The following is a 25,492-nucleotide window of genomic DNA, read 5'->3' as shown; positions in this document are numbered from 1 at the left end:
ATTCATACCTAAACATGTCACCATGAAGTCTGCAAGGTATTGCCAAATCCTGACAAAACTGATAGCACGGAAGGTTCGTCCACATATGGCGTGTTCTTCCTCCTTTAGCATGACAATGTCTGACAAAACGCGATACCTGAGAGATCTGCAACAATCCGACGCCTTGGGTTCACTGTCATCGATTATCCTCCGTACAGAGTAAACTTCGTCCCACCCAACTTTCATGTTGTTGTTGTGGTCTTCAGTCCTGAGACTGGTTTGATGCAGCTCTCCATGCTACTCTATCCTGTGCAAGCTTATTCATCTCCCAGTACCTACTGCAGCCTACATCCTTCTGAATCTGCTTAGTGTATTGATCTCTTGGTCTCCCTCTACGATTTTTACCCTCCACGCTGCCCTCCAATGCTAACTAAATTTGTGATCCCTTGATGCCTCAAAACATGTCCTACCAACCGATCCCTTCTTCTAGTCAAGTTGTGCCACAAACTTCTCTTCTCCCCAATCCTATTCAATACCTCCTCATTAGTTACGTGATCTACCCACCTTATCTTCAGCATTCTTCTGTAGCACCACATTTCGAAAGCTTCTATTCTCTTCTTGTCCAAACTGGTTATCGTCCATGTTTCACTTCCATACATGGCTACACTCCATACAAATACTTTCAGAAACGACTTCCTGACACTTACATCTATACTCGATGTTAGCAAATTTCTCTTCTTCAGAAACGATTTCCTTGCCATTGCCAGTCTACATTTTATATCCTCTCTACTTCGACCATCATCAGTTATTTTACTCCCTAAATAGCAAAACTCCTTTACTACTTTAAGTGTCTCATTTCCTAATCTAATCCCCTCAGCATCACCCGATTTAATTTGACTACATTCCATTATCCTCGTTTTGCTTTTGTTGATGTTCATCTTATATCCTCCTTTCAAGACACTGTCCATTCCCTTCAACTGCTCTTCCAAGTCCTTTGCTGTCTCTGACAGAATTACAATGTCATCGGCGAACCTCAAAGTTTTTACTTCTTCTCCATGAATTTTAATACCTACTCCGAATTTTTCTTTTGTTTCCTTTACTGCTTGCTCAATATACAGATTGAATAACATCGGGGAGAGGCCACAACCCTGTCTCACTCCCTTCCCAACCACTGCTTCCCTTTCATGCCCATCGACTCTTATAACTGCCATCTGGTTTCTGTACAAATTGTAAATAGCCTTTCGCTCCCTGTATTTTACCCCTGCCACCTTCAGAATTTGAAAGAGAGTATTCCAGTTAACGTTGTCAAAAGCTTTCTCTAAGTCTACAAATGCTAGAAACGTAGGTTTGCCTTTTCTTAATCTTTCTTCTAAGATAAGTCGTAAGGTCAGTATTGCCTCACGTGTTCCAACATTTCTACGGAATCCAAACTGATCTTCCCCGAGGTCCGCATTCTACCAGTTTTTCCATTCGTCTGTAAAGAATTCGCGTTAGTATTTTGCAGCTATGACTTATTAAACTGATAGTTCGGTAATTTTCACATCTGTCAACACCTGCTTTCTTTGGTGTTGGAATTATTATATTCTTCTTGAAGTCTGTGGGTATTTCGCCTGTCTCATACATCTTGTTCACCAGATGGTAGAGTTTTGTCATGACTGGCTCTCCCAAGGCCATCAGTAGTTCTAATGGAATGTTGTCTACTCCCGGGGCCTTGTTTCGACTCAGGTCTTTCAGTGCTCTGTCAAACTCTTCACGCAGTATCTTATCTCCCATTTCATCTTCATCTACATCCTCTTCCATTTCTATAATACTGTCCTCAAGTACATCGCCCTTGTATAAACCCTCTATATTCTCCTTCCACCTTTCTGCCTTCCCTTCTTTGCTCAGAACTGGGTTGCCATCTGAGCTCTTGATATTCATACAAGTGGTTCTCTTCTCTCGAAAGGTCTCTTTAATTTTCCTGTAGGCAGTATCTATCATACCCCTAGTGAGACAAGCCTCTACATCCGTACAGTTGTCCTCTAGCCATCCCTGCTTAGCAATTTTGCACTTCCTGTCGATCTTATTTTTGAGACGTTTGTATTCCCTTTTGCCTGCTTCATTTACTGCATTTTTATATTTTCTCCTTTCATCAATTAAATTCAATATTTCTTCTGTTACCCAAGGATTTCTATCAGCCCTTGTCTTTTTACCTACTTGATCCTCTGCTGCCTTCACTACTTCATCCCTCAGAGCTACCCATTCTTCTTCTACTGTATTTCTTTCCCTCATTCCTGTCAATTGTTCCCTTATGCTCTCCCTGAAACTCTCTACAACCTCTGGTTCTTTGAGTTTATCCAGGTCCCATCTCCTTAAATTCCCACCTTTTTGCAGTTTCTTCAGTTTCAATCTGCAGTTCATAACCAATAGATTGTGGTCAGAATCCACATCTGCCCCTGGAAATGTCTTACAATTTAAAACCTGGTTCCTAAATCTCTGTCTTACCATTATATAATCTATCTGATACCTATTAGTATCTCCAGGATTCTTCCAGGTATGCAACCTTCTTTTATGATTCTTGAACCAAGTGTTAGCTATGATTAAGTTATACTCTGTGCAAAATTCTACAAGGCGGCTTCCTCTTTCATTTCTTCCCCCCAATCCATATTCACCTACTATGTTTCCTTCTCTCCCTTTTCCTACTGACGAATTCCAGTCACCCATGACTATTAAAATTTCGTCTCCCTTCACTACCTGAATAATTTCTTTTATTTCGTCATACATTTCATCAATTTCTTCATCATCTGCAGAGCTAGTTGGCATATAAACTTGTACTACTGTAGTAGGCATGGGCTTTGTGTCTATCTTGGCCACAATAATGCGTTCACCATGCTGTTTGTAGTAGCTAACCCGCACTCCTATTTTTTTATTCATTATTAAACCTACTCCTGCATTACCCCTATTTGATTTTGTATTTATAACCCTGTAATCACCTGACCAAAAGTCTTGTTCCTCCTGCCACCGAAATTCACTAATTCCCACTATATCTAACTTTAACCTATCCATTTCCCTTTTTAAATTTTCTAACCTACTTGCCCGATTAAGGGATCTGACATTCCACGCTCTGAACCTTAGAACACCAGTTTTCTTTCTCCTGATAACAACGTTCTTCTGAGTAGTCCCCGCCTGGAGATCCGAATTAAGGACTATTTTACCTCCGGAATATTTTACCCAAGAGGACGCCATCATCATTAAACCATACAGTAAAGCTGCGCGCCCTCGGGAAGAATTACGGCTATAGTTTCCCCTTGCTTTCAGCCGTTCGCAGTACCAGCACAGCAAGGCCGTTTTGGTTAATGTTACAAGGCCAGATCAGTCAATCATCCAGACTGTTGCCCCTGCAACTACTGAAAAGGCTGCTGCCCCTCTTCAGGAACCACATGTTTGTCTGGCCTCTCAACAGATACCCCTCCGTTGTGGTTGCACCTACGGTACGGCCATCTGTATCGCTGAGGCACGCAAGCCTCCCCACCAACGGCAAGGTCCATGGTTCATGGGGGAAGCCAACTTTCATCTGTTTCCAAAATTTGAAGAACACCTTCAGGGACTTCATTTTGATAGTGATGAAATGGTGGAGACGGAGGTGCGGTTGTGGCCTCGTCAGTGAAGTCGAACGTTCTACAGTGACGATAGGAACGAACCTGTCTTTAGTTGCGAGAAATGATTTCGTCACCAGAATGACTGTGTTGAGATATAAGAATGCAGATGTGAAGAATAAGGATTTCAAGATTGTAAACATTGCTGAAACAGCAATTGTTGAAATTTTTCACCACGAGTTCGTAGCTGAAGTACTAACTGTGTTCGCAGTGACCCTGTGTCCATAATCATATTGTATAAATGGAGATGATGTCTTAACTACTGACGACGCATCTGGCACAATTGTTTCATGAATCTCCATTGAAAGATGTAATTTTAATTTTACTTCTGATGAGGGTATATTTATATACACCGAAACATTGGTCAAGAATTTTAATAAATTTTCATTCTGAAATTGTTTTGGCTGTCATCATTTACCGTGAAGAATAAAGATGTATTATGTTACTAAAGTTTTGTTTTATTTAAAAAGCTTTTAGAGTTTTGACGTAAAATACTTGGAGGCATTACTTTTCAGCATGTCCCCGTCATAAAATTGTTTGCTTGAACTTAACAATGAAATGATATTTTGATAGCGCAGTATTAAAAGGTTCTTCAATACTGTTATGAACAAAATCTGAATATTAATTTAGTCGTAATTAACAATCGAAATTGAGAACTTTGGCAAGTAGGAGAGACGACAGTACTTTCATCTTTTATTACAGCACATTATCGACGTTCTCTTCGCTTAGGTTGGCGCAATTTTTAAGTAGCACCATCTGTAGTTTTTGCCTCAGTACAACTTAGAACGTCATACGTTTTCTACCGTATCTTTTCTCAACTGAGATCTGATACGCTGGAATAAAGCAGAGGCTCCGACAGAGATATGTTTCGAGTGCTCTTAAAGCAGAGTTCTAGTCGCTGTACAGGAAATATACAGTGTTCCACCCAATCTCCATTACCAAGGACTCTCTTTTCTTAGAAACCGCTACGCCCGTCTTAATGTTCTCTGGAAGCCGATCTATTTTCGTGTGTTCTGAAACCGTCTGCAACGTAATTCGAAGAGTAGAACGGACTCGCGGTAACCCTCGATGCTGTCATTACTAAGACAGAGGAAGGAAGTAAATAATACAGGGACGCGAGAGTGCGGTGCAGCTGGGGCTGAGCTGAGGTGAGGTGAGCTGAGGCGGTTCTTCTCGCTCTACGGAAGAAGGCGACCCGGTGCCCGTTCGTTAAACACGTTTCTATATACCCTGGGAGCGGCCGCGCGGGTCCCACCGGGGGAACCTTAGAAGAGTCATAACTGTATTAGGAATTCGCCTTGCCGCAGAAGTTGGGAGGCCGACGCAGAAATCTTTGATGGAGCGTCCGTCGGAGCAGCCAAGGAAAGCTTAACGACGTTCCAGTCCAATTTCCTCCCGTAAATTAACTAACGGAAGGACGGCACTGGGTAGTCGGTTTCTGCGGTCACGGCCGCCCTCGCAAAACTGTCACAGGGCCACCTCCTAGGGAACGACGGACGAGGCGCGCACGCTCCGGATAGCAACTTCCTGTCCACAAGCGTGTGAAGAACTATAAACGTGGTGTGAAGTGATGGATGAGTACGGCAGATAGCGTTCTTTTTACGAAGACCACTGAGAAAGTAACACCTGCGTTTTTTCTCCTACATTAAGTTGGTAATATAATAATCATGAATTGGTCACACTTGCGCAAACTTTCTTCTACAGTCCATTCAAGTAACAATGCGCTCTATGTACAGTTGGCAGCAGTGTGTAAGTTTAGGGAATCCCCGACAGTGAAGTGCGTGTTAAACAGCTCTCCGTGATTAAATTCGTTACTCTGGATGGTAAAACGTTCAATCATATTCACTAAAGGCAAAAGAAGGTGTACGATGATAAGACGGTAGACCACGGCCTGGTTAGACTATGGGTTTTCCGTTGTATGAAAGCTGAAGGGCAAACAAACAGTTGCTGGTGCAGTGCGGAGGGGCCGGCCTGCGATTGTAGTGACGTCACACAGCATCCAGCGAGGCCCACGAGAAAGACAGGCCGCGGCGCGTACGTCACGAAGGTAGGTTTGAACTCGTTCGCTCGCTCAGCTCGGCAGACGAAATGCGTGTTTAAACCTGTTAACTCGCAGCTGCGGGTGTACATACTAACGAGAATTGCATCTTCTACTAGAATCTGCTATTATGAAGGCCGGCCCTAGTGGCCGAGCGGTTCTAGGCGCTATAGTCTGGAACCGTGCGACCGCTACTGTCGTAGGTTCGAATCCTGCCTCGGGCATGGATGTGTGTGATGTCCTTAGGTTAGTTAGGTTTAAGTAGTTTTAAGTTCTAGGGGACTGATGACCTCAGAAGTTAAGTGCCATAGTGCTCAGAGCCATTTTGCTATTACGAAGTCCTACTGATTAACAGTGCTACAACAAAATTTAATTTAACAGCAATACTCAACGTAAATTGTATTGGGTCTTGTTCATAGCATTTAGTCTCTATTGGTTAACAGTCCTCATTTCAAACAAGAAGTGGTGCTTATGAAAGTGATAATCACTTTGTCATTATTCTAATTATATTGTACCCCAGTAGAGCCGTAACAAATTATAAGTACACTACTGGCCATTAAAATTGCTACACCACGAAGGTGGCGTGCTACAGACGCGAAATTTAACCGACAGGAAGAAGTTGCTATGATATGCAAATGATTAGCTTTTCAGAGCATTCACACAAGGTTGGCGCCGGTGGATACACCTATAACGTGCTGACATGAGGAAAGTTTCCAACCCATTTCTCATACACAAACAGCAGTTGACTGGCGTTGGCCAGTGAAACGTTGTTGTGATGCCTCGTGTAAGGAGGAGAAATGCCTACCACCACGTTTCCGACTTTAATAAAGGTTGGATTGTTGCCTATCGCGATTACGGTTTATCGTATCGCGACATTGCTGCTCGCGTTGGTCAAGACCCAATGACTGTTAGCAGAATATGGAATCGGAGGGTTCAGGAGGGTAATACGGAACGCCGTGCTGGATCCCAACGGCCTTGTATCACTAACAGTCGAGATGACAGGCATCTTATCCGTATGGCTGTAACGGTTCGTACAGCCACGTCTCGATCCCCGAGTCAGCAGATGGGGACGTTTACAAGACAGCAACCATCTGCACGAACAGTTTGACGACGTTTGTAGCAGCATGGACTATCACCTCGGAGACCATGGCTGCGGTTGCCCTTGACACTGCATCACAGACAGGAGCGCCTGCGATGGTGTACTCACCGACGAACCTGGGTGCACGAATGACAAAATGTCATTTTTTTCGGATGAATCCAGGTTCTGTTTACAGCATCATGATGGTCGCATCCGTGTTTGACGACATCGCTTTGAACGCACATTGGAAGCGTGTATTCGTCATCGCCATACTGGCGTATCACTCGGCGTGATGGTTTGGGGTTCATTGGTTACACGTCTCGGTCACCTCTTGTTCGTATTGACGGCATTTTGAACAGTGAACGTTACATTTCAGATGTGTTACGTCCCGTGGCTCTACCCTTCATTCGATCCCTGCGAAACCCAAATTGCGTGAAAATGTAATCACATGTCAGTTCTAGTATAATATATTTGTCCAATGAATACCCGTTTATCATCTGCATTTCTTGTTGGTGTAGCAATTTTAATGGCCAGTAGTGTAGCTCTATGGACTTCTGATCATCGTAGGATTAATAACAGTAAGACTTCATAATAGCGGCTTCCAGTAGACGCAATTCTCGTTTCTACGTACGCACCTAGTTGCGAGTTAACAGGCGTAGAAAAGTAGTTTGTCTACTGAGATGAGTGAGCGAGAGAGTTCAGGCCTACCTTCGTGACGTTCGCGCCACGGCCTGTCTTTCTCGTAGGCTTCAGCATTTAGTCAACCTGTCGACCAGATCATCTGTGACGATCATGTTCGGTAAACGTTGTGTAACGGTCAGTATTAAAAAACTGCGCTACTCCAAGATTTGTGCACCCTGGGTACGGAAAATCTAGATAGAGGAGAATAAAGAAGCAAAGAAAAGAAATACATCCATTCCGCTGAAGCGTTTCAATGTGGACGGGAATGGGAAGGCCCATGATATTTACCGCACAGGTAGACACGTTGTTGTTCCAGGGTGGAAAAATGACTGTGGATAGAGATGGTGTTATTTTGACATGTGAGAAATTAATCTAGGAGCATGTAGCTGTTATCTTTTGTATATCACATTCACTTTTCTTCTAAAATAAAAGTAACCGGATGAATTAGTCTCTTACTGGTCCTCGTATTGGCGAAGGTGGTTGAGAGCTCCTAATTAATCCAACTTACACTCGTGACCTTGCTCTATCGATTTTTTTATCAGCTTGGTCCTGTGAAAGGAGCTTTACATGGTATTAAGTTCAGTTCTAACGAAGTGGTAAAGGAGAAGTTCAAAACTGACTTAGAAAAAATGGTTCAAATGGCTCTGAGCACTATGGGACTCAACTGCTGAGGTCATTAGTCCCCTAGAACTTAGAACTAAACTGACTTAGAGGTCAGGTTAAGATATTCTTCGCTGAGGGCAGAGTTCGCTCAAGATTACTTGCCACATGTGCAGAAACATATTCTTGCTGCCAGCGATGGGCGAGTCTACCTACGTTTGCTGTCACCTACTGAGCCATGAGCTCCGTCCGTTAAGTAAGAAACATTGTCTGCCCTCCTGGGCAACGCTACAGGAAGGAAGAGTGTGCAAGCTCCGGAACCACTGCAACCTTTCTGGAATGATTTCAAAGAACTGCTAGGTTAAAATTAATAATAATAGTAATAATAATAATAATAATAATAATAATAATAATCCCGTGTGGAGTTGATAGTCTCCCATCGGGCGCCTCCCCAGGTGGCGGATAGGGGAATGCTCTCCAGATATGGAGGGTACCGGGGAAATAAAATACCCGGGGTGGACCAAAACTATCAACCGAAATCCACTAACGTCTGCCTGGTATCCAGCGGTTAGGGGTCAGCGTCTGTTCGCCTAGATGGTGCGGCTGCAGCAACCTTCTTGATCTCAACAAGCAAGTCGTATTCCTCGTGATCTTTCCTCGGAAGGACCACCACCAAGTTAGTTTTCAACTTGAAAACCAAACATGATGATAACACAAGGAATGAATCCACTACCACGGGCACCAGTCGCAAGGCTGGCTTTACCTGGTCATCGGATTCCGGGGGACCAGGAGCATCATGTTACGCCTAAGGTTGAGAACCAGACGACGTCCAAATTATTACACACAAAACAAAGACACTTCATCGGTACACTTAATACTAATACTCTTTTCAAACTGGGCAAGATCAAACAACTTACAGACGTGCTGCAAAAATTCCAGATCAAAATCCTTGCAATCCAGGAAACACGATTTACGGATGAAAACCATTTTGATACGGACAACTACAGGATCTACAAAGGAAAACCAGCAGTTAAAACTAATGAGAAAGGACTCAAACAGTTTGGCACAGCATTTGCAGCCCACAAATCTATCAGAGACTCTGTCATTGACTTCCAATCTGCCTCAGAACGTATATCAACGCTCTCCGTCAAATCGGCCAACAAAGCATATACCTTGATCAACGCACACGCACCCACAAATAACAAGAAGAACCGCCAGAAAGTGGATGACTTCTGGAATGACCTTGAAGAGACGACAAACAAAATTGCCAAACACCATGTAATAATCTTGTTAGGCGACTTTAACGCACAATTAGGTAAAGAGAAAAAATACAGGAAAATCACCGGAATCCATACAGCTCACAAGAGAACTAACAAGAATGGGGAAAGATTGATAAACTTTTGCGAAAATTTCGGCCTCATAATTATGTCAACACAATTCAAAAAACCCAACAAGAAACTGTATAGTTGGAAGTCGCCCAACACAATGTTGGGTGAATTCCAGATAGATCATGTGGCCATCTCCAAGAGTAACACAGCAGAAATTCTGAATGTGAAAACGAGAAGAGGATTTTTTGACTCAGACCACCATCTCCTACAGATAAAGACCAGATTACAACCCAATAGAAAAAAGCCAAAACTAAACAAAGTGCTGAGACCAGACCCCGAATACATAAAACTCAACAAGGAAAACATCTTACAGGAAATTAGTCAGACAAACACCACAAACTGGACAGAACTTGTGGACGTCCTCAAATCCACGATGAAATTGGGTCAACCCCCGAGAAGGAGAAAACACAGGTGGTGGAATATAATATGTGACCAAGCAATAGAAGAAAGGACCAATGCCTGGAAAAACTTCAATAGTCACAAAACATCAGAAAAATGGCAACAATTTCTAGTAATCCGAAAACAAACATCGAAAACTATTCGGAGGGAAAAAAGAAATTATGACAAACGGCGACTAGATGAGATAGAACAAGATTTTAAGAAGAACAACACCAGGAATTTTTATAAGACGTTTAAAGAACATATTGCAGGATACCAGCCACCCAATCTTTGTTTCAAGAAACCGGATGGTTCACTAGAAACTAACACAAAGAATAACTGCCAAATCCTCGCAGACTATTTCAACAAACTTCTCAACTGCGAAAGACCTACAGAGGATATTCACTACGAGACGTCTACACCAAATCCTGACGCTAAACCGCCAACCATCAACGAAATAGTAGAAATTATCAAGACTCTGAAAAACAATAGAGCCCCAGGAGAAGATGGAATTATTGCAGAACTATGGAAACTAAATGACGAAAGATTAACAGGAAAAATTCACAAAATCATATTAAACATTTGGGAAACAGAACAGATCCCTTCTGAATGGAAATGCGCACTCATCCATCCACTCCACAAAAAAGGGGACAAAACTGAACCAAATAATTACAGGGGTATCTCACTCGTACCGGTCACATATAAAATCCTATCAAAAGTTCTCATGAATAGATTGGAAGAACAAGCTGACCCACAAATAGGAGAATACCAGGCTGGTTTTCGCAAGGGACGATCAAGCATAGAGCAGATCTGGAATCTGAAAATGATTCTCCAGATGAGAAACACCCGAAACACAGTGGTTACTTTTGTAGATTTTAAAAAGGCCTACGACTCAATAGACAGAGTAGCGCTCTGCAAGACGCTGGAAGAATTCAGCATTGACAGAAAGACAAGAGCAATCATTCGGGAAACATTAACTGACACAATCTCCAAGGTTAAATTTATGGGGGATATCTCGGAACCATTTGAAATCCAAACTGGAGTGCGACAGGGTGACGGACTTTCACCATTACTCTTTAATATCATTCTTGAAAAAATTATCAGGACATGGGAAAAAGAAGTCAAAGGAATCCAAATTGGCATTAGAAAAGATAATAGATTCAATGTGAAGTGTTTAGCTTTTGCAGATGACCTTGCAATCCTCACAAATAATAGAAAAGAAGCTACTAACGCCATAGAGAAATTACACGAAATTGCACAAAGAACCGGCCTGCAAATCTCATATGAGAAAACCCAGTACATAGAAAGAGTGCCACAAGACAAATTGCCTATTGTGACAACCCATGGGAAAATTGTACAAGTACCACATTTTAAGTACCTGGGAGAAATCATCCAGCCATCAGGGATCAACCTAAAGGCCAATGAGGAAAGAATAAAAAAACTACAGAAAGCATATAAACTCACGTGGAACTATTATAACAAAAAGTCCATATCCATTAACGCAAAATTGAGGCACTACAACACCGTCGTACTTCCGGAGGCACTGTATGCATCTGAAACAACACAAATAGGTGGGCAAACTAAAATCAAAGAAATAGAGAAACAAGAAAGGAAAATTCTCAGGAAAATTTTTGGCCCGATACAAGAGCAAGGAATCTGGAAGAAGAGACCAACATCAGAATTATATAAATACACAGACAAGATTACAGATACAATAAGGAAAAGAAGAATGCAGTTCTACGGACATATCCACAGGATGAATGAAAACAGAATTTCAAAGCGAATTCTTAAAGTCATCAACTCAGGCAGGGGAAAAACAAAATGGATAAAAGAAGTTGAAGAGGACCTCAGACAAGCACACATAACAGTAAATTATGCAGAAAATAGAACTGAATTCAGGAACATCATCAAAAAACATAAATTTGACACCACAACACAGAAGAGAACAGGATGCAAATGGACAGCGGAGCGAAAGAAACAACACAGTGAACACATGAAGAAAATTTGGGCTCAGAAAAAACATAAACAATCATCATAAAGGAATTCAAGTTCAAACGCTCTCTTAAATGGGAATAATCGAAAATAATAATAATAATAATAATAATAATAATAATAATAATAATAATAAGATTGGCCAAACGACTTGGAAGATACAAAAAAAGTGAAAATGGAAGGAAACAAAACCAAACATTCGACATAAACCAAAAGAAATTTTACCAGACAATAGATAACACACACATTAAAATAGACAATCCACCAAACATAACAGACATGGAACACTTCTGGAGCAACATATGGTCAAACCCGGTACAACATAACAAACATGCACGGTGGACACAAGCAGAAACAGACACATACAAGATGATACCACAAATGCCTGATGTGATAATTTTGCAACATGAGGTCACCCGAGCAATTAATTCTACGCACAATTGGAAAGCCCCTGGAAAAGATAAAATAGCAAATTTCTGGCTAAAGAAGTTCACCTCAACACATTCACATCTAACTACACTCCTGGAAATGGAAAAAAGAACACATTGACACCGGTGTGTCAGACCCACCATACTTGCTCCGGACACTGCGAGAGGGCTGTACAAGCAATGATCACACGCACGGCACAGCGGACACACCAGGAACCGCGGTGTTGGCCGTCGAATGGCGCTAGCTGCGCAGCATTTGTGCACCGCCGCCGTCAGTGTCAGCCAGTTTGCCGTGGCATACGGAGCTCCATCGCAGTCTTTAACACTGGTAGCATGCCGCGACAGCGTGGACGTGAACCGTATGTGCAGTTGACGGACTTTGAGCGAGGGCGTATAGTGGGCATGCGGGAGGCCGGGTGGACGTACCGCCGAATTGCTCAACACGTGGGGCGTGAGGTCTCCACAGTACATCGATGTTGTCGCCAGTGGTCGGCGGAAGGTGCACGTGCCCGTCGACCTGGGACCGGACCGCAGCGCCGCACGGATGCACGCCAAGACCGTAGGATCCTACGCAGTGCCGTAGGGGACCGCACCGCCACTTCCCAGCAAATTAGGGACACTGTTGCTCCTGGGGTATCGGCGAGGACCATTCGCAACCGTCTCCATGAAGCTGGGCTACGGTCCCGCACACCGTTAGGCCGTCTTCCGCTCACGCCCCAACATCGTGCAGCCCGCCTCCAGTGGTGTCGCGACAGGCGTGAATGGAGGGACGAATGGAGACGTGTCGTCTTCAGTGATGAGAGTCGCTTCTGCGTTGGTGCCAATGATGGTCGTATGCGTGTTTGGCGCCGTGCAGGTGAGCGCCACAATCAGGACTGCATACGACCGAGGCACACAGGGCCAACACCCGGCATCATGGTGTGGGGAGCGATCTCCTACACTGGCCGTACACCACTGGTGATCGTCGAGGGGACACTGAATAGTGCACGGTACATCCAAACCGTCATCGAACCCATCGTTCTACCATTCCTAGACCGGCAAGGGAACTTGCTGTTCCAACAGGACAATGCACGTCCGCATGTATCCCGTGCCACCCAACGTGCTCTACAAGGTGTAAGTCAACTACCCTGGCCAGCAAGATCTCCGGATCTGTCCCGCATTGAGCATGTTTGGGACTGGAGGAAGCGTCGTCTCACGCGGTCTGCACGTCCAGCACGAACGCTGGTCCAACTGAGGCGCCAGGTGGAAATGGCATGGCAAGCCGTTCCACAGGACTACATCCAGCATCTCTACGATCGTCTCCATGGGAGAATAGCAGCCTGCATTGCTGCGAAAGGTGGATATACACTGTACTAGTGCCGACATTGTGCATGCTCTGTTGCCTGTGTCTATGTGCCTGTGGTTCTGTCAGTGTGATCATGTGATGTATCTGACCCCAGGAATGTGTCAATAAAGTTTCCCCTTCCTGGGACAATGAATTCACGGTGTTCTTATTTCAATTTCCAGGAGTGTAAATTATTTAACAGTTACATTGCAGACCCATACACAGTCCTCAATACACTTACACAAGGAATAACTTATCTGAAACCTAAAGATCCGTCTATTATTTTACTTGTCTGTTTGTTGCTGGAAAACTTACTTCCGGTTGCGCAACCTTGCTGATAAGCACTTCCTGTACAGCGTTAGCAGTCACTTCTTAAAATAGACATTATGTAATCCTGTTTTCCGCAGCAACAAGGGACCTAGTATTACTAGGACCTTGTTGCAGAAAATCCCTTTTTAGGTTATTTGTTTCATTAGGGTAGATGTATTTTACCTCAATAGAATAAATAAATTTATTAATAAAGAAGACTACACATTGATCTTGCCAAAAGCCGAGAAGCGATTCTTCTTAGTGTTTAAGGTCTCTGGGGCACTCTGGGATGCTCTCTGGGTTCCCCGGTGTGTTCACAGTGACATAAAGATGTGCTTATAGGTAGTTTACTATGTGGTGGTGGCTGTCCATTGTTGGGGAGGTGGGCGGGTGTTTCATTGTTGTCCATTGTTGTTGGACTTAGAATTTTTCTCCGTCTATTATTTTACTTGTCTGTTTGTTGCTGGAAAACTCACTTCCCGTTGCGCAACCTTGCTGATAAGCACTTCCTGTACAGCGTTTGCAGTCACTTCTTAAAATGGACATTATGTAATCCTGTTTTCTGCAGCAAACCCAGCAAAATATCGCCCCATAACATGCCTACCAACAATACACTAAATATTAACTTCAGTCATTACACAGAAATTAATGGCACATACAACACAGAACAAAATTATAAATGAAGAACAAAAAGACTGCTGCAAAGGAGCACGAGGATGTAAAGAGCAACTGATAATAGACGCAGAGGTGACATATCAAGCTAAAACTAAACAAAGGTCGCTACACTACGCATACATTGGTTACCAAAAAGCTTTTGATAGTGTACGCCACTCATGGTTACTACAAATACTGGAAATATACAAAGTAGATCCTAAATTGATTCAGTCTCTGAACATAGTAATGAAAAATTGGAAAACCACACTTAATATCCAAACAAATTCTATAATATCACTTCACAGCCAATACAGATTAAGCATGGAATATACCAAGGAGACTCATTAAGTCTTTTCTGGTTCTGCCTTGCTCTGAACCCACTATCCAACATGCTAACTAATTCAAATTATGGATATAATATTACTGGAACATACCAACACAAAATCACACATTTGCTATACATGGATGATCTAAAGCTACTGGCAGCAACAAATCAACAACTCAACCAATTACTGCAGATAACAGAAGTATACAGCAATGATATAAATATGGCTTTTGGAACAGACAAATGTAAGAAAAATAGTATAGTCAAGGGAAAACACACTAAATAAGAAGGTTACAAATTGGATAACCACAGCGACTGCATAGAAGCGATGTAAATAACAGATGCCTATAAATATCTAGGATACAGACAAAAAACAGGAATAGATAATACAAATATTAAAGAAGAACTGAAAGAAAAATATAGACAAAGACTAACAAAAATACTGAAAATAGAATTGACAGCAAGAAACAAGACAAAAGCTATAAATACTTATACTATACCAATAGTGACCTACTCATTTGGAGTAGTGAAATGGAGTAACACAGACCTAGAAGCACTCAATACACTTACACGATCACAATGCCACAAATATAGAATACATGACATACATTCAGCAACAGAAAGATTCACATTAAGCAGAAAGGAAGGAGGAAGTGGATTTATCGACATAAAAAACCTACATTATGGACAGGTAGACAATTAAAGAAAATTCTTTATAGAACGAGCAGAAACTAGCAAAATACACAAAGCAATCACTCATATAAATACATCGGCTACACCATTGCAATTTCATAACCACTTCTACAACCCTTTGATCACGTAACATCAACAGATACGAAGAAATTAAATTGGAAAAAGAAAACACTACATGGGAAGCACCAGTATCATCTAACATAGCCACAGCCACGCTTACAACACATGGCTAAGAAAAGGCAATATATACAGTGAGACGGAAGGATTCATGTTGCAATACAGCAAGCATATTATTAAAGATCCCAATAACACAACAGATAAATGCAGACTTTGCAAACAACAAATAGAAACAGTAGATCACATCACAAGCGGATGTACAATACTAGCAAATATAGAATACACCAGAAGACATGACAATGTAGCAAAAATAATACATCAACAACTTGCCATACAACATAAACTAATAAAACAACACGTTCCCACATACAAGTATGCACCACAAAATGTACTGGAGAGTGATGAATACAAATTATACTGGAACAGAACCGTTATAACAGATAAAACAACACCACATAACAAATCTGACACCATAGTCAGCAATAAAAACAAGAAATTAACACAACTAATCGAAATATCCATACCCAATACAACAAATATACAGAAGATAACAGGAGAAAAAATTGAAAAATACATCCAACTGGCTGAGGAAGTCAAGGACATGTGGCATCAGGATAAAGATTACATTATACCAATTATGCTATCAACTACAGGAGTCATACCACTCAATATCCACCAGTACATCAGCGCAATACAGCTACATCAAAACGTATATATAAAACTACAGAAATCTGTAATTATTGATACATGTTCAATGACCCGAAAGTTCCTAAATGCTATGTAACATGTACCGTACAGTTAAAAGGAAGTCACGCGTGATCAAGGTCCGCGTCGCTTTCCATTTTTAACCAGACGTAACGTCTGAGAAAGGAAAGAAGTAACAATAATAATCTCACGTATCTTATTAAACTCATTCCTCAGCTACGCCATGAAATGCCTATCATTTCGTTAATGGTCATAGTTATGGTAATATTTGTATTAACGTACTGGTTTTAATATAGTGGTATTATATGGTACTGAGCAAAACTGGGATAGTGTGCAACGAAAAACAGAGGTTCTTATGGCTTTTCGTTTCCTGCATGTTAGATTACATATGCTGCATACGAAATGAAGTTAAATATTGTTTTTTCTTTCTTAAAAGTTGAGACGAGATGTAATTCTATCGCTGATACCTAGGAGCTTAATTGAATGTAGTGCTCTCTTTTCCAACCGTTTGCGCAAACGACAGAGTGCGGGTGAGATATTCATAACATCGTTCATACCTCGTAAAGAGTTAAATGACAGCTTGCAGTGCGGGCAATATTTTCGGCCATAGGTAGCCAATAAACCGTTTGTACCTAATGCGGTACACAAGTAACTGCAGAATTTTTCAATGAAATAAAGCCGCGCGGGATTAGCCGAGCGGTCTTGGGCGCTGCAGTCATGGACTGTGCGGATGGTCCAAGCGGAGGTTCGAGTCCTCCCTCGGGCATGGGTGTGTGTGTGTTTGTCCTTAGGATAATTTAGGTTAAGTAGTGTGTAAGCTTAGGGACTGATAACCTTAGCAGTTAAGTCCCATAGGATTTCACACACATTTGAACACACACACAATGAAATAAAGGCCATTGATAGCTTGCGAAATAAGTAGCATGAGGTGGCAAAAATGTGAGAATAGGAATCACACTTTTATTTTTGTACCAAGTTTGAGCTTTTCATAAATTATCCACCTCACTTGCGCTCAGTTGTTTGGTTAATAGTAGGCTGTTTCAAGATTCTGCTGTAAGTGCAACAACATTAGCATACTAGTGCGATTAAATTGTGTAAATCCCACCGTGCTTTGGGAAAAGAAGCTAATTTTACAGTGGCAACAATACAAAGGAAAATGGCACAACAATGGCAAAAATAAATCGTTCTCTGTGTTGAAATTTCGGTATAATCCTATGCCCACTGTAATTTTTTCAAAAATAAACACGTGGCTTGTCGAACTATTTGTGGTACTGGCATAACCTGTTAATATCCTCGTTTGCAAACTTGTTGTCGGTAGCTTAGAGTTCATGCGTGACTGGTGTTTGTGTGAAGGCTTCACCTGCAGTACTACACCTAACCCATGACGCTGGCTGTTCCGCAAGGAATCCGCCACCACTTCCATTTTCTCGTCATTCACCACACTTTTTATATTGTATACTCTCTGTAAGGACAAATGCACAGACGTTGGTGGGGATTGCGTAGAAAATTTGGCACAAATTGTGTTGATTTAATTCATCATTTATTTTCGAAAACAGTTTAGTCTGTAATTAATGTGAAAGATTTTTTGATATAGGGACTACTTTCAGAAACTGACTGATGTTACGACAGGCAGCCTAGTATGAATGTTGGAAAAGCAGTCACATGGTAGATTTTCTGGGTTTCCTGGCAGTGTATGAGGAATAGATAAAGATTATCATGTGCTAATGCGCTACAGCACAGTGTAAATATCGTACTAAAATTATGTCATTTAACTTGGAATGTGAGCCAGAAATCGCAGTAAAACTACCCCACTTCTGTTCGAAGTCGGCCGGCCGCTGTGGCCGAGCGGTTCTAGGCGCCTGAGCCCGGAACCGCGCGACTGCTACGGTCGCAGGTTCGAATCCTGCCTCGGGCATGGATGTGTGTGATGTCCTTAGGTTGGTTAGGTTTGAGCAGTTCTAAGTAGTAGGGGACTGATGACCTCAGATGTTTAGTCCCATAGAGCTTAGAGCCATTTTGGTTCGAAGTCGAGCCGTAAACCGTAGTACAATCATACCATTTCTCCTTGAATATGTGCTTTTTGCCGGCCGCGGTGGTCTAGCGGTTCTAGGCGCGCAGTCCGGAACCGCGCGACTGCTACGGTTGCAGGTTCGAATCCTGCCTCGGGCATGGATGTGTGTGATGTCCTTAGGTTAGTTAGGTTTAAGTAGTTCTAAGTTCTAGGGGACTGATGACCACAGCTGTTAAGTCCCATAGTGCTCAGAGCCATTTTTATGTGCTTTTTGAAAATAAAATGGACGAAAACATGTTCTGTAATGTCCTTTTCACGACAACTAGAAATCAGTGTCGAGAGCTGAAATGATGGTCAGTCACACTACGATAAGACTCAGAGAACAGAACATCTATTTTCGACTGCGCTTGTTCTCATGTGACGTCATCTCTCACGGCACTACGAGTGGTGCATTGCTCACAGCACCAGGTCTGTGGTTTCCTTCGAAACTACGTGCAACACACTGTGCAAGCTAGTCTATGGGGTAAGACGCTGATCAAGCTAGTGTATGAGAGACTTTTGAAGATCAGTTGATGTAACGGCTGTCAAACTGCATTTTTACTTCTGAAACGGAAGAAAAATCAGCCTTAAAGTGAGGCAGGATGCACAGCTTCAGCAACAAGAATAATACGCGAAGATTTAGGGCCAGAAACTCTCCTATGGAGAAGAAATCAAATGGAGATCTTTTACCTCATGCTTATGGCCAGTGCAAATGTCGCTGTAGTGTTAGAAGAGGGAATTTTGCGAAAACTGTACGTACGAGCACAGTAACAGCTCCTGTTCACGAAATTAATAGGTTCTAGGATATCGGTATGTTACAGAACATTGGACAGACAAGTTCTTCACTCAGTTAAAACCGACAGATGCTGAGTGATGTCATAATGACAAAGCAAGAGAGGCACTGGTATATGCACTGGTATACGAACTAAAGATGTGTGAAGAATCTGTAACATCCTGTGCATAACAGTTATAGTTATAAACCCAATAAATCAGAAATTACTTTCTAATTAAAGAATTACTACAGTCTATGAGAAAGTTCAAAAACGGTTCAAACGGCTCTGAGCACTATGGGACTCAACTGCTGTGGTCATAAGTCCCCTAGAACTTAGAACTACTTAAACCTAACTAACCTAAGGACAGCACACAACACCCAGCCATCACGAGGCAGAGAAAATCCCTGACCCCGCCGGGAATCGAACCCGGGAACCCGGGCGTGGGAAGCGAGAACGCTACCGCACGACCACGAGATGCGGGCTATGAGAAAGTTCATCTGACTCCAGTTACGAGGGTCACTCCAAATGAAATGCACAAGATTTTTGTAAAAATACAGTTTTCATTCTGCATGTGTGAAAGTTTTGCAGTGCGTAGATACATCTTTCCCGCTTGATTTCAAACTTAGTTCAACCTGTTCCCGTGAGTGGCGCCGTCTTCAAGATGGCTGCTACACTTGACGATCGTCAGAAGCAACGTGCTGTCCTAGAATTCCTGTGCTGTGAACACGAGACTGTGGGAAACATCCACAAGAAGTTGAAAAAGGTGTTTGGAGATGCTGCTGTCAGCCGCAGTACAGTTAGTCGGTGGGCAAGCAGGTTACATGATGAAAGCGGGCACGGAAATATTGAGGATTGTCCTCGCAGCGGCAGGCCTCGTACTGCACACACTCCAGACAATTGTCGGAGATTTAACTAATTGGTGGCTGCTGACAGACGCGTCACAGTGGACGAATTGTCACGCTACGTCGGGATAGGGGAAGGAAGTGTTTGCAGAAAACTGAAAGTGTTGGCGTTAAAAAAGGTTTGTGCTGGGTGGGTTCCCAGGATGTTGACAGTGGCTCACTAAGAAACAAGATAAACGGAATGCAGAGAACTTTTGGAACAGCACGAGAATGGTGGAGATAAATTTCTTGGAAGAATTGTGACAGGCGATGAAACATGGCTCCACCATTTTTCACCAGAGACGAAGAGGCAATCGGTGGAGTGGCATCATGCAAATTCACCCAAGAAAAAAAAAATCAAAACCACACCTTCTGCTGGAAAAGTTATGGCTACGGTGTTTTTCGATCCCGAAGGACTCTTGCCTGTGAACATCATGCCAAGTGGAACTACCATTAATTCTGATGCATATGCGACGACACTGAAGAAACCTCAAGCTGGACTGAGTCGTGTTCGACCACATCGGGAAAAGCAGGATGTTTTGCTGTTGCACGACAATGCAAGGCCACATGTCAATCAAAAAACGATGGAAGCGATCACAAAACACGGATGGAGAAATCTGAAACACCCGTCTTACAGTCCTGACCTTGCTCCATGTGACTATCATCCCTTTAGGAAATTGAAAGACTCTCTTCGTGGAACAAGATTTGAAGATGGTGTCTCCCATGTGCACGCTGCCAAACAGTGGCTCCAACAAGTTGGTTAAGAATTTTACCACGCGGGTATACAGGCGCTGGTTCCAAAATGGCGTAAGGCAGTTGAGAGGGATGGAAATTATGTGGAGAAATGAAAATATTGTTCCTAAAGGATGTATCTACACACTATAAAACTTTCAAACATGTAGAATAAAAGATGGATTTGAAAAAAATAGTGTGCATTTATTTTGGAGTGACCCTCGTATAAATTGGAAGCATCGGAGATAAAAAGCGTTAACAGTTACTGGGTTCTTACTGCCACGATCGCGTGGATAGGTTGGATTCCCTCAGCATTTCTTCTCTGACTGCGAGTGGGTTTCCAGAGCAGCAAGTCGTTTCGCTTCACTTCACGCTGTGGCTCGTTGCTTCTTTTCCTTGCATCCAGTTTCAACACAACGCACCTTAAACCCTCTTTAGTCATCTTACCCTTCTTGCTAGGAATATAGCCCCTTCCGCCCCTCCGCCCTCCTCCTATAACTCTCTCAGGTTGTCCATCACCAGGGACTCCCATTAACTTGTGGGAAAAAATAACTTGCACGGAGTAAATCATGCGTTATGGAGTGTTTGCAGTTATCGTAATAACTAGTTACATGTGCCACGTATCCATTTCAATAATTGCCTATGCTGTGCCCAGCTGTTTATCGAAACAAGTACTTGGTCCCACATGGGTCTGCGAACAAATTGGCCATGCGATATTCGTATAGCTATGGAAATAACAGATTGTTTGCATAGATGCACAAGTAATACACTCCAGTATCTAAGTTCTGTGGAAAACGTATTCTTTCCAGGTGTTAACAACCCTGTAATGTACTACTATGATTCATTCTGGTCCATTTGGAGGTAGTGGATTGTACCAAAGAAACTGTAATACTGAATGGGTGTGTTCACGGACAATTTGTGCTACTGCAATATCAGTAGGTTAGACAATTCTCTTTTCGAAACATCTAGGCGGCTACTAATGACGTGGAACTGTTGACACGATAATCATTCACAGGTAAACCAACTAATGTTACATGTCCGAGCAAAGCTTTAAATTTATTCTTTTAATTGATATGTGTTATTATTAAGTCTTTTTTTACACGTTGACGGCTTAATAATTATTTTTCTTTTAGTATAGAGGACTGTTTTCTAAATCCCAGTACTTACTTTAACTATCATCATCTGTACCAATTCTGAATGTAACCATTATTTTAGCTAAAAACATTATCAACGGCTGGCCAAACCACTCACAAAGAATTTCAGGTCAATTTGAATAGTAACAGGATTTTAAAACAGTGTTGAACGTACATTGGGTCGCAACATCGGCACTAAGTTTGAGGTAGGTTCCGATAAATGCCCTACATGATACTTCAGTAACCGAAAATACTGAAAGGCACTTGCTCGTCAAGGCAAGATTCAAGAAGTATTCCGTCTAGCTATTAAGGGCAACATTATTAATTACACTGATATTCTAAACCCAAAATGATACTGCATAGTCAGATACTCGACTACACGTAACGCGCATTTGATAGTAGTGATACCTAACAGGAAAACTGCCATATTCAATGGGCTGTGCTCCACAGATTTGATAGTGTACTTTCATGTATACCACAAGGAAGCTGATAACCGACGTGTGATGTACGAGGTGTGGCTAGAAAAAAACCGGACTAGTACTGGTGAAACAATAAAACGAATGCAATAAGGCTGAAAGTCGCGTGGCCTGTCACGTGACTCTCGCTCCGCCTACTGCTCGAGTTTCATCTGCCTCCTGCACTCAGTCTGCCCGTGGCGTCCGTTTTAAGTAGTTGACGTTTTGTCTGTGCGTCGGAAAATGTTGAGTGTACAGAAAGAACAGCGTGTTAACATCAAATTTTGTTTCAAACTAGGAAAATCTGCAAGTGAAACGTTTGTAATGTTACAACAAGTGTACGGCGATGATTGTTTATCGCGAACACAAGTGTTTGAGTGGTTTAAACGATTTAAAGATGGCCGCGAAGACGCCAGTGATGACACTCGCACTGGCAGACCATTGTCAGCAAAAACTGATGCAAACATTGAAAAAATCGGTAAACTTGTTCGACAAGATCGCCGTTTAACAATCAGAGCAGTGTCTGAGTTAACAGGAGTTGACAAGGAAAGTGTTAGGCAGATTCTTCATGAAAGTTTCAACATGAACAAAGTGTGTTCAAAAGTGGTTCCAAAGTGTCTCACAATTGAATAGAAGGAACGCCGAAGAATGATTTGTTCTGACATCCTGGAAAACATTGAAAGTGATCCCACCTTCTTACAAAATGTTGTTACTTGCGATGAATCGTGGTTTTTTACTTACGATCCCGAAACTAAACGCCAATCGATGCATTGGAAAACTCCTGGTTCTCCACGACAAAAAAAAAAAAAGCACGAATGTCAAAATCGAAATTCAAGACAATGATGATTGTTTTTTTTTTTTTTGTTTTTTTGACATCTAAGGGATTGTGCACATTGATTGGGTACCAGAGGGACAAACAGTGAATCAGCATTACTACATTAGCGTCCTGGCTACCCTACGTGAGCGAGTACGGAGAAAACGGAACGATTTGTGGAGAAAAAAGTCATGGATCCTTCACCAAGACAATGCCCCAGTGCGTTGTCAGTGAAGACGTTTTTGGCAAAACACAACATTCCCATCTTAGATCATCCACCCTACTCACCTGATTTGGCCCCCTGTGACTTTTTTCTTTTCCCTAAAGTCAAGTCAGCTTTGAAAGGAACTAGATTTGAGACTGTTGAAGCAGTAAAAGAAAAAGCGACGGAAGTAATGTATGGACTTACCGAAAATGATCTGCAGCATTGCTATGAACAGTGGAAAATTCGTATGGAGCGGTGTAAAGACCGAGGAGGAGAGTACATTGAAGGAGATAATATGAAATTGTAAATAATTGTAAATAAATGTTTTTTACAGCATCAGTCCGGTTTTTTTCTAGCCGCACCTCGTATAGTGTTTTAGGCTTTAAAGTGACCCTGAGCGTGTCATTTACTGTCTAATCAAAAGTATCCGGATACTACTGTGCAATACTACTGTAACCACTAGACATGACGAGACGCGAATCACCAGTATAAAAGGAAGCAGCGATATTGCGCTGGCAGTAGAGAAGCAGTGAGTCAGTGGTAAGCGACACTTGAGATGGTGTGTAGTACGACACCACTGCAAGGTGGTGGATGAATAGGAACGAGTGACTTGGAGTGACGAATCGCACTGTAATCTTTGCCAATCCTATGGAAAAGTTTAGGTTTGGAAAATGCCTGGACACCATCACCTGTCACCATGCGTAGTGCCAGCAGTGAAGTATGGAGGAGGTTCTGTTACTGTACAGGGGTGGTTTTTAGTGGTTAGGGTGTAGTCTTATTGCGCTTAAGAAAACGCTAATTGTAGAAAGACATGAGCATTGTGTGCAACATTGTGTACAGATGTACTGCGTACAGTAGATGAACAAATCGGAGAAGATGCTTATTTGTATCATTATAACATTTCACCTGTCATAAAACAACATCTGAGGGGCAATGTTCTGTGGACCACAAATAACATTCCTGAAATGTACTGGTCTGCCCAGATGCCAGTCTTGACGACAGTGGAACTTCTTTCGGATGAACTGGAACGTCGACTTTGTTCCAAACACTAGCATCCACCATCTTTACCTTATCTGTTTTTGCGTATTGAGAAAGAATGGGCTGCCATTAATCTGCAGAGATTCAGATATCTCATTGAAAATGCTCACAACATAGTTCAGTTCGCCGTAAAGGCGAAGGGTGGACAACCCCATATTAATTTCCGATACTAGATGCCCTGATTCGTTTGATTAGAGAGTGTAAACTCTCAAAACAAGTTGCAAGATAGTAAATTTTTAGCAGTTTCTTGGTGGTACACAAAACAATTAAAGTACCTGGCACAGCAAAACAACCTGTCGAACCAGTTTTGTAGTTTAAAGTACAAGACTCTTTTAATCTGCCGCAGTCTCTCTTCTGTACTATTAGCTTACGTAGACTCTTGAGTTGGAGCATAGTACGTATTATTCTATGCCATTCAAACAACACCTCAGTGAGAACACAAAATGAGGTTCTTTACTGTAGTCCGGCGAAACAATAAACGTGTTGCCAGATCTGTCCCTCAAAGAGTCTCCTCTCTGAAACATAAGAGATATCCAACGTTACACAAAAATAATTATTCGTAAAATCCAGAGAACTCCTGTCTCTGGATAAATAAACAACTGTATGTTGACCAAGACGCCAAACTTGGAGAAATACAAGTGCATCTTCATACGCTGCTGAGTAGGGAAGAGAAACGAATTCCTGACATAAAATCCGGATTGCGATTTCTTGTGATTTCCACTGAAGCGAAGCAACAACACGACAACGTGTGCTTGCCTTTTCGAATCTTCTTCTATAGAGTTACCACGGAGCAGCAAGTGAGAATATTGTCCCGCAGATGGAGAACCATAGCATAGCTTTAGTCTTTCAATGCAGTCCTTCAGAATCCTGCTGACTTTTTGTTGTATCTCCACGTGATATTAACCATACTCCCCACTGCCTCTAGCTTCAGTGAATTTCTGTTGTGTCTCTGATGTTAGCGCATGGCACGTAGACTAAATAGAAAATATTTCAGGAGATGGCAGCCATATAACTAACAATAATGTTTAACAACGTTGTTATAATTACAGGGTGTCTCAAACTTTTCGGGTCAGATTGAAACAGGCGA

Source organism: Schistocerca nitens, chromosome 5 (genome assembly GCF_023898315.1).
Source record: "Schistocerca nitens isolate TAMUIC-IGC-003100 chromosome 5, iqSchNite1.1, whole genome shotgun sequence".
NCBI classification, from domain to species: domain Eukaryota; kingdom Metazoa; phylum Arthropoda; class Insecta; order Orthoptera; family Acrididae; genus Schistocerca; species Schistocerca nitens.
The sequence above is the reverse complement of the archived record's forward strand: the minus strand, read 5'-3'. Positions refer to the sequence as shown.